A 6482-nucleotide genomic window follows, 5' to 3' on the forward strand; every position below is an offset into this window, starting at 1 on the left:
TTTCTAAAGTGACATATTTTCTTATCCTCATCATTTACTTGAGGTCAGTCATCCTCAACTTGCTGCGGGCTCTCAGGACAAGTCTAAATGGGATCAGATTTGAGAGTCAAGGTGACTGGCACTCCTCTAGGTGCTGAGGTGAAGCAGAGAACAACCCTGAACTCCAGTTCCCGAGGAACTCTACTCAGTAGGAAGGAAACCCTGACACCATCAGTTCTGGTGCTCATGATGAGAAGCAAAAAACATAATACACTGATAGAGCTAACCTTCTGAAACACGACATTTGGGTCCAGATAATGCTTTGTAGGAGGGGACTGTACTATGCATTATAGGATTGTTTATCAACATACCTGGCCTCTATTCACTAGAGGGCACTTGTTTCCCCCCTACCCCACCCCCAAACCTAGGTAATGACAACTGCAAAAGTCTGTAGGCATTACCAATGTCTCCTTTAGAAGAAATATCACCCTTGGTTAGAAACTGCTGTGACAGAGGATGCCTGGAGGGCATGGGGATGTGGAGAATTGGTGTAGCTTTAGCTGGATTGGTGAGGAGCTGCCTCTGGGAAAGTGGGGAGTTTGAGTTGAAACCCAAGGAATGTGTAGACGGCAGACATGTGAAAGAAACCCAGCAAGTGCAAAGGTACTGAGTAGGAAGAGCTTGTATATTAAGAGGGAGAAAGTAAAGTGTGTTCTAGTGTGGCTGGAGCAGAGTGACTGAGGAAGACTAAAAAGAAATGAAGCTGGAGAATCATGTACCATTTCAGATGCTGATGCAAAGGGCTGTATGAAAGTATCTGTTGGAGGAGAGTCCCATTCTTGGAATAGAAAGCACTTTTGCTATCAAGGGTTAAACCTTCAGGGTATATTTTAACATTTATTAACATGCTTTAGGTGATATTGTCCTAAGCTTAGGAGTAAAAATCCAGTTTGATTGGCGTGACAGGAGAGGGTACATGGGGAAAGACAGGGTAGGGTCCTGGAAGTGTGGGGCTTTCCATAGGACTATGTGAGGATGCCCAGGCCTAGGAAGGTGGGTCCTGGAATAAGAGGGCCAAAGTTTGACTCCAAAGTTTGAATCACATGGACCTGGAAGCAGCTGACCCAGTCTTCCCAAACATACAGCTTTGAATCAGTAGAGTGGAGTAGGTGCTGCCTTCAGCTAGTTCACCATGGATTTTTTAAATGGTTATGTGTTTTAATTGCATTTTTAGGAAACAATGCATTAAAACTATGATTTAATGGATATTATTTAGGATGAATACAATTTTAGTTAACCGAAAACAACTTGAGTGAATAACGGCAAAAGGACAATGTGAGTTTGGCAAAGGTTATGCCGATGCCTGAAGCCTAGGAGACAATGAGTTAGACTGGGATCCCCAACCTCTGGACCTTGCACTGGCACCAGTAGGAGTCCTGTTAGGAAACTGGCCACCCAGCAGGAGGTGATCGGCAACAACCTTCATTTGCTGTTCCTATTGTTCCCCATGAATTGTATTGCTACCTAAACCATTGCTTTCACTACTGCCTAAACCATCCCCTGCCCCTCCTCCACAGAAAAATTGTCTTCCAGGAAACTGGCCCCTGGTGCCAAAGGTTAGGGATTCTTGAGTTAGATCAACTGGGAACTCATTAGAATACAGATTCCTGGGGTCTGCTCCTGGAGATTCTGATTCAGTAATAAAGGTGGCATCTGGGAATTTATTTCTTATTTGCTTAAATTATAGGAGATAACTTTAAGTAATAATTTAACAGTGAAGAGTCTGAAGAAATAAGCTTTCTTTAGCAATGCAGCTCCAGAAGTTTAATTCTTCCTCTTCCTGTTCTCTTTTTTAGCTAGAAATCTCTTAAAATACTTGGACCCTGTTGAAAAGACCTTTTATATTAGAGTGGGGGTAGGGAAAGAGGCAGTTCAGTAACCATCCACAATGACAATGATAAAAATTGAGTCCACTTCTTCTGTCAGAGTCCATGCTCAAATTGTCTCTGTGCTGTCATATGCACTAAACTTACTCCTTTTGAATACTCAAAAAGAATAACTCTTCTCAAAGCCTCTTTGCTAGAAAAAGCGATAGAATAGGAAAATCGATCAGTTCAGTTCAGTCTCTCAGTCGTGTCCAACTCTTTGCAACCCCATGGACTACAGCATGGCAGGCCTCCCTGTCCATCACCAATGCCGGGAGTTTACGCAGACTCACGTCCATTGAGTCGGTGATGCCATCCAACCATCTCATCCTCTGTCATCCCCTTCTCCTCCTGCCTTCAATCTTTCCCAGAATCAAGGTCTTTTCAAATGAATCAGCTCTTCGCATCAGGTGGCCAAAGTATTGGAGTTTTAGCTTCAGCATCAGTCCTTCCAGTGAATATTCAGGACTGATCTCCTTTAGGATGGACTGGTTGGACCTCCTTGCAGTCCAAGGGACTCTCAAGAATCTTGTCAAACACCACAGTTCAATGCATCAATTCCTTGGTATTCAGCTTTCTTTATAGTCCAACCCTCACATCCATACATGACCACAGGAAAAACCATAGCCTTGACTAGATGGACCTTTGTTGGCAAAGTAATGTCTCTGCTTTTGAATATGCTGTCTAGCTTGAACATAACTTTCCTTCCAAGGTGTAAGTGTCTTTTAATTTCATGGCTGCAGTCACCATCTGCAGTGATTTTGGAGCTCAGAGAAATAAAGTCAGTCACTGCATGGTTTCCCCATCTCTTTCCCATGAAGTGAAGGGACTGGATGCTATGATCTTAGTTTTCTGAATGTTGAGCTTTAAGCCAACTTTTTCACTCTCCTCTTTCACTTTTATCATGAGGCTCTTTAGTTCTTCTTCACTTTCTGCCATAAGGGTAGTGTCATCTGCATATCTGAGGTTATTGATATTTCTCCTGGCAATCTTGATTCCAGCTTGTGCTTCATGCAGCCCAGCATTTCTCATGATGTACTCTGCATATAAGTTAAATAAGCAGGGTGACAATATAGAGCCTTGACGTACTCCTTTCCCAATTTGGAACCAGTCTGTTGTTCCATGTCCAGTTCTAACTGTTTCTTCCTGACCCACATACAGATTCCTCAACATTCATTATAAAGGAGTAGAAACTGAGGTTGGCAGAGATTAAGACAATTGCCAGAGTTGGAAATGTGACATTTCAAAATGAACGATCCTGTACGTATGAAACCTGAAATAATTTCTCCATAGCGCCATAGTGGTCCCAGATGCACCATATAGGATCAAAAACTTCTCCACCTGACTTGTAGGAGGAGTTAGTGATGGAAAACTCAAAGACAAAGAGGTGGTCTTCTCCCCTGTCTCTCTTCCTTTGATTAAAAAAATGTAACCTACTAAGTACCTGGGGCAGCACAACACTCACCTACCAGCTGTCGGTCTCACACATGTCCTATTCTAATAAATCTTCTTACCTATCCCTTTTCAACCTCCTGCTGAATTCTCTCTGTGCTGAGACATAAAAGTGACCTGGGCTCCTCGGAGCCCCCATAATACCACCTGGCTGTATTGATTCTGATACCATACGGTTGGAGGGCACACTAACCGGTCTGCTTTCTCTTTCCTTTAGTTCAATAGCATCATGTATCCTTGGGTAGCCATCCTGGGCCTCCTGCTCCTTCTGCCAGGTAAGTGAGCATGTGGGCTGTGATTTGGAAGCCTTGAGCTTGGGAGGGTGTAGGGGACGTGTGGATGTGATGGTAGAGAGTAGATGTTCTTGGGTTTTCTTGGCATAAGAAAACTTCCCTGGTTTTTCTAGTGGTTAAGACTCCGTGCTTCCAATATAGGGAGTGTGGGTTCAATCCCTCATTAGGGAATTAAGATCCCACATGTCTGCAGCATGGTCAAAATTGTTTATTAAAAATAAGTAAATCAAAAGAAAAAAATTAATTAATACCATTTGGTGTAACAAGGGAAATGTGAGGGCTAGACATCCCATAACTTTCCAAAACAATCTCTAGAAGTGGGAATTAGGAAATGTACATTTTAGAATTATACTTCTGTTACTTAAAGTTTTATAAATAGTATGTTTTACCTTTGTAGTCCAAAAATGATATTTGGTAAAATGAAATATTATCAGAATTACAGGGGGAAAAATAGACTCTTACTCTATGTAATAATGAGCATTTTATTTGCAGAGCATTTCCCAGAGGCACAGCCCAGTTATAAGCATGATTAGTTGTTGAATCCCAGATTTCTTTGAAGAACCACTCAGACTACATTTGGCAATGCAGTGTTTTATAAGCCACTACCACAGGAGAGAATTTTCCTGTCTGTTTGTTTTTAAGAGGCAAAGTTTAGTATTTGACTGAATATTCTCTAATTTTTGGTTTCACCTGGGTAAGTGGATCGTGCCCATTCTGGGGCTGCCATCAACTCACGGGCAGGGATCCCTGCTTGAATTTCTTGGATTGATCCTAAATCCCATTATAAGCCTCAGTTTCTCCTGAAAGTATTATAGACTCATTCTTTTAGAACTGATTTCTAAAAGAGTTCCTCGCTTCTGCCTTAAAGTAAAGGATTGTTGTTTTTCTTTTGTCCTGTCCGACTCTCTTTGGAACCCATGAGCTTCCCTAGTAGCTCAGCTGGTAAAGAATCCACCTGCAATGCAGCAGACCCTGGTTCGAATTGTGGGTTGGGAAGATCCTTTGGAGACAGGATAGGCTACCCACTTCAGTACTCTTGGGCTTCCCTGGTGACTCAGATGGTAAAGAAACCTGCAATGCGGGAGACATGGGTTTGATCACTGGGTTGGGAAGATGCCCTGGAGGAAGGCATGGAAACCCACTCCAGTGTTCTTGCCTGGAGAATCCCCATGGACAGAGGAGTCTGGCAGGCAGCAGTCCATAGCGTCGCAAAGAGTCAGACACTACTGAGTGACTAAGCACAGTAGCCCTCCAGGCTTCTCTGTCCATGAGATTTCCCATGGAAGAATACTGGAGTGGGTTGTCATTTCCTCCAGAGAATCTTCCCGACCCAGGGAACAAACCTACATCTCCTGCTTGGCAGGAGGATTCTTTACCAACTGAGCTATCAGGGAAGAGTCCAAGTAAAACATTAGCTCAGCTTTTTTTTTTTTTTTTTTTTTAGTAAGAGAGGGGTTGTGAGGTGACATTATTTGCAATAGCTATTTTTAAAATTGCAATAAAAATTGCAAATCAAAACTTTAAATTCAGTAGTTTATAAGCAGATTTCAAGTGAGACAGTGATTGAATCCAGGGGAAAGGAAAAGCCATGTATAAGTATTACATATTTAATAAGCAGATACATGTCAAATACAGGATGAAATATACACACACTCATGCATTGCTGCAGTGTCATTTGTTTCAAATCTTTTGGAGAGAAATCTGGTCATATATACCAAGAGACAGCTTATTTCTGCTATTTCTGCTGATAGTTTCTCAGCTGGAAATCTATCATATTAGAAAGTAATCCTGAATATAGCAAAACATTTATAAGAAGTTTCATCTATAAATATATATTAAGTAAATAGTAATGCCACCAAATACTATATTAGCATAGAAAAGTGCTTATACTAAATTTTAAAAGTTCAAGATAATCAGATGATTTCAAACCACATAAGCTACATAAAGAACACAGTGAAAATAAATTAAAGGTAAAATATTGAGACCTTATGCTCTGGTTTCGTTTTATCTATAGATGACGTAACGTCTTACGAACAAGTGATTGAAGTGGTGGGTCAGTCTGTCACTCTACCCTGCACCTAAACTGGAGATGTCATGCTCATGTTTTGGGGCTGAGGGTCATGTAACTGGGCTCTGTGTGGACATATCTGGACTGATGGATACAGAGTCGTCAGTCGGAGAGACAGACGTTTTCATCTAAAGGGAAATATCGGTGAAAGGGATGTGTCTTTGACCATAGACGATGCTGTCCAATCTGACAGTGGCTGGTATTGCTGCCATGCTGAGCAGAGAGGGTGGTACAACGACAGAAGAATCACCCTAGAGTTGCGTGTAATACCAGGTGAGTTTGTCTTCTTACTTCCTTTGATTACTTCCTACGAATTTCTAGAGATAAGAGTTTTCTGCTTGATGTTAAATTTTTCTTTTTTTAACAGGGAAACAGGAGGTTCCTATAATCTTGTTTTCTAATAACTGTTCAATAGGATAACTTGTATTTGTGTAGAATGAAGCGTTAAGACGAACCTTGATTCAAAGCCAAAGTCAAGAGAATATTTGCAGTCAGCAAACTATCTTCTAAAGCAGTGCTTCAGGAGTGCTGGTTGGTTCATGAAAAAGCATTCACTGTTCCACACTGAAATATAGTGAATATTTTCATGGAACTGAATATATCCCACTTGAAGAACTGTTCTTTTCTCTGAGATTATGTCTTAGGAGAATTTTTTGATGTCTTTTCTTAACATTTTACAACTTAGATAGATAATATAAAGTCCTGTCAAGTAAAGAATCCACCCGCTAATGCAGGAGACGCAGGAGACGAGGGTTGGATCCCTGG

Source organism: Capra hircus, chromosome 7 (assembly GCF_001704415.2).
Source record: "Capra hircus breed San Clemente chromosome 7, ASM170441v1, whole genome shotgun sequence".
NCBI classification, from domain to species: domain Eukaryota; kingdom Metazoa; phylum Chordata; class Mammalia; order Artiodactyla; family Bovidae; genus Capra; species Capra hircus.